This window comes from Aplysia californica, unplaced genomic scaffold (assembly GCF_000002075.1).
Source record: "Aplysia californica isolate F4 #8 unplaced genomic scaffold, AplCal3.0 scaffold00119, whole genome shotgun sequence".
NCBI lineage: Eukaryota > Metazoa > Mollusca > Gastropoda > Aplysiida > Aplysiidae > Aplysia > Aplysia californica.
Window position 1 is genome coordinate 1,246,005 of NW_004797389.1, and position 4,618 is coordinate 1,250,622.

At 40.1% G+C, this 4,618-nt stretch overlaps 1 protein-coding gene across 1 annotated transcript in view; it reads right to left on the reverse strand.

Moving 5' to 3' along the window:
* Positions 1-3,954, reverse strand: part of LOC101858260 (RB1-inducible coiled-coil protein 1) — a gene marked incomplete in the record, with an annotated part of 44,820 nt that extends 40,866 nt beyond the window's left edge. The window contains 1 exon segment of the mRNA XM_013081184.2: positions 3,858-3,954.
* Between the last annotated feature and the right edge of the window lie 664 nt (positions 3,955-4,618).

Here is a 4,618-nt window from a genome sequence, read left to right on the forward strand (position 1 = left end):
GAGACAGGAAAAGAGACAGAGATAGATAGATAGATAGAGAGAGAGAGAGAGAGAGAGAGAGAGAGACAGACAGACAGACAGAAAGACAGACAGACAGACAGACAGACAGGGCGAGAGAGGGGGGAGAAAGAGAGACAGTGAGAGAGAAAAAGAGACAGAGGGAGAAAAAAAGACAGACAGACAGACCGACAGAGAGGGAGAGAGAGATTGCAGAGGGACACTGGAAAACGAGTAGATTTGCTGAAAATTAAACCGATTATTCCTTTAATTACGGTGATATTATTTTTTCAAATCTATAGAGACGTAGTAATGTATCTGCGTCTATTTGTTTATTAAAATGCATGTTAACTTAAAGGTCGAGGGAGGTGGGGTTGCCTAAGATATGCGATAGAAATCACAGGCCTCCTTCTTTGTTAAAGGCCTAGTAACCTAGTGAACTGACTACAGACTGTACTACATTTTCTCATGACATGACAGCATCCCTGAGCATCACTGTGGCAGCGATCCCCACGCATAAGTGTTTTCGCGCCCCGCGCCGGGCGATATGCGAAACAATGCACTGTTGTTATAGAGCGCCGCCACGAGTGTCACCTCTCTAATATTACTGTAAACCCTCTCTGGTGACAACAAGTGAGAAAGAGATGGAGTGAAGCTAAGTGAACTTTCTTTCAAAAGTAAAGAGATTCAGTTTCTTTTTTTTTCTTTTTTTTTTTTCTTTGACTTTTCGGGGACCAAAAAAATGCCAAAAAATCGAGCCACTAACTGATTGGTTGCGGCCGCGACAAACACAGATGCTAGTTCTATGTGTCGTTATCAATAAACCCTCTATAGATCTAGATCTAGATCTATACAGCACACGAGTGAACACAACACATTAAGTTTAAGAGCAGCACCCTTCATGAATAGGCAACACGTCATAGCGAAAAACTGTTTGGAATTGTAGCATTTCTTTTTATTTATATAAATATTTACTGATGACATTTTTTGGACCAACTGAACATACGAACAATCTTTGGTAGGCCTATAATATAATAGATCCGAAATTTGCGGGAAAGGGTGTGATTTCAGAGTGTTTGGAGAAATAGTGCCCAGCTTTATTTTCCCAAACGTTTGGAGAAATAGTGCCCAGCCTTATTGTCCCGAAAGTTCGGAGAAATAGTGCCGGCCTATTTTTATTTTCACCCCGAGTGAGAATAACGACAGCCTAAGATCATACACTGCACTTCGACCTGTGATGAAAGAATTCCATTATTAATATTGACTGTCACTATTGTCAGTATGAGTCTTGAGACAATTTACAACAGTAACATGATCATCATATATATATATATATATCATAATGGAGGTGTTAATTGCGACAGAGTGAACACAGAGAAGCTCTTTTATGTTGATGATTAACATTTCCCAAATATCGAGGCAACAAATATTATGTCAAATAAAACATTAGCAGCATAGAATTGTCAAAAACCCCACAATCCTTGTGACAAGGGGCAACAACAGCGACAACAACAGCAAAGAAAAGAGCTGCAACTCTGTCTTTGTTTGTCTGTTAGTCTGGTGTGTGTGTGTGTGTGTGTGTGTGTGTGTGTGTGTGTGTGTGTGTGTGTGTGTGTGTGTGTGTGTGTGTGTGTGTGTGTAGTGTGTGTATGTGTGTGTAAGGCCACAAGTGTGTGTGGTGAGCGTTTGTGTGTGTGTGTTGGTGTCTAGTGTCTGTGTGTGTGTGTGTGTGCGCGTGTGTATTTGTGTGTGTGCGTGTGTGAGTACGTATGTGTGCATGTTGTTTTTCTTTTTAAATTCTTTTTTGTTACAGACTCACTCTGTCGCAATTATTGCCGCATTATTAATTGTCACAGCGTCACTCTGTCGCAATCAATACCCTACCTCTAATATTATTGTCATGCATGGCATTTAAGAAAGGTAATGTCAATTGCCACCGAGTAAATTGGAGCTCTTTTGCGTTGGTGGGTAGATCAAGCTTATTATTGTGCTCGAGTGCTCGGTGTTGTGCGTTCGCCTCTCTGTCCCTCTGTGTGTGTCTGTGTTTGTGTGTGTCTTTTCCTGACCCCCGTCCCCCGATTTATGTTCCCCGATATAACGTCAATTTCTGCTTGAGTTTGTGACCTTCTAATTCTAGAATTGCCTCTGTATTGGTTCTACATCAAAGTGTAGGCTAAGGTGGCCTAGATCTAGGCCGACGTCTCATTGAAAACTGCCAAGTTGGTACCGTAGCTCTAGACTAGATGCTCGTCTAATGAAATTATTGAGAACAAATTGACCCATTAGACACACATTATTCATTATACGTACAATGCTAAAGATAGTGTTGTTTTCAGACTTGACACCGCTTCACTCGGTGGCAATTGACAAAAAGACAATTTTTGTCAATTGCCACCGCGTCACTCGGTGGCAATTGACGCTACCTTTAGAAAGTGGCTATTCTCACCCGCCCGGAAGTTCTCGCAAGATCAACTCATCCCCTCTTCTCTCTCTCTCTGTCTCTTTCTGAATACTGTCTATCGGTGTGGACGATCAAATTGACCAAAACAAAGTTAAAAAATGATGTTAAAACACAAAAGTAAATAAATTTGGTTGTCTACAAAGATGCTACGGCTAGTTAACTTTTCGAATCGAGCCGAACTACGCGGGTCGCCATTTTGTTTTGCCCGGAAAATCTCGCGCTACTCCTCTCTCTCTTTCTCTCTCTCTCTCTTTCTCTCTGGCTGAGTGTTGTTGTCAAGTGTCAAAAGTGATCGTCAACAACCAGCATCCTGTCATTCAGTTCATAAGATAGTCATTGCAACACCATAGAAGTAGGGCAAAGTGTTGAAGGGACAGATCTCAAGAAAAGCCTTTCCAATTAGACAAAATTGTACGCTTTTAGTAGGCTACAGTTGTAATGGAACGTTTGTTCACGGCACAGAATTCTACAATTTTTCTGTTATCACAGTGTAGAATTCTGTGGTTTAGGGTGAACACAAAATTTGGTGAACGCGCACTGGGTGAGAATAGTCACAAGACTCGCCTGCACTATTCTCACTCCGGGTGAGAATAGAGGTGGCCCTACCTTTAAGAAAAGTAAAAGTAAAACCATGCATCAATCATGCTTTTTTACTTTTTTATTCTCTAGATCTGATCACAGCATGATCTGGATCTAGATCTAGATCTCGATCTCTAGACATCTAATGTTTAAGGAATCCCAGAAGTAGGCCTTTTTAAAATAAATATAGAGATCTAAGTTCCTATTAGATAAAGGCTAATTAAAGTATGCTAATGCTAAAGTAAACCAAACCTGCATGCAATCAAACAAACACAGCCTAAGCCTTGATCAAGAGGAGGCAGATCTATTACTATCATAAGCCCAATCTCCTTCAATGACAAAGAGTATGAGATTGTCACTGTACCACGCTAGCATGGCATGGCATGGCGTGCGTGTGTGACAAAAAAGAAAAAGGAAAAGAAAACAACAACTAGAATCTAGAGTCTAGATCTACAACTACACAGATAAGATCAATCCCCAGATCAACTTTCAACGGATGACTGCTGCCAAGCAATGTTAAATTCACATTCAAGGTTACCTGAATATTTATTTATAAGATAAAGAAAAGATAAGTTTGCAATCAGCGTGTCGCACAGTCTCACCCAGGCACAAGAACGGGTATGAGAAAGGGCTAATTCTGTCTGATACTATTACGTATTTTCACGTAAGAAATTAAGGCCCGTCGCCATCTTGAATATCACAGCTGTGCTTTGTTTACACTGATGACTGGGTCACTTCAAATGAGTTTGACAACGAATCTTGAGCTAAAATGTACACATTATACAATAAAAAGGTTGAAGAGTAAGAACAGAATGCGAACCTCAACAGAATAGAATCCCAGTCACTAAATCTTCACATGATTTAGAAAGTGTATTCTCTCGTGTGTAATATTGGAAACTCGGTCAGGTTTATTTTGGTTTGGGTACTGGTACATTATTGCTTTTTCATGCCGAAGAGCTTATTATGGCTTGGACTTTGTCAGTTTTCACTAATCTTATCCAGATTATTATGATACACAAACGTTAAACCGAAACAATAGAACAGAATAACGATGGATGTTATTTTTTTAAACTGAAGAAAAAAAATAGACTAGAATTGATTGTAATCCGAAGCTTGCATCGTTTGCTTCCCCGGAAACTGGAAGTATTTCTGAGTGATCTGGGGTCTGCTTACCCTACCTAAGGCTTAGGGCTTAGGTAGCAATGGCTGTCAAGCGCATACATTGGAGCGTGGATTGCCTAGAATCTAGAGATAATATCTATACGATGGATAATTATTGTCAATAATTATTATTTTATTATTATACTCAGTACGGTGTACTTTTTAGCTGGAGCAGGTGTTGTGGGGATCTCAAGGTAGACAAGAAAGGCTCAAAGGATGCAGACACTGAGAAGGCCTAGATGCAGATCCATTGAAATGATGAATCGATCTTTGTGTTCATATTGTTTGTTGTTTTTGTATGGTTTTTCTTTTTTAAGTTTTCTTTTTTTCTTGGGGGGAGGGGGTTGTCGGGTTTCTTTCTTTTAGTCAAACAATTTGTTGCAACAAAGATTGCTGTTCGATGTAAAGCTTCCTGTTGGG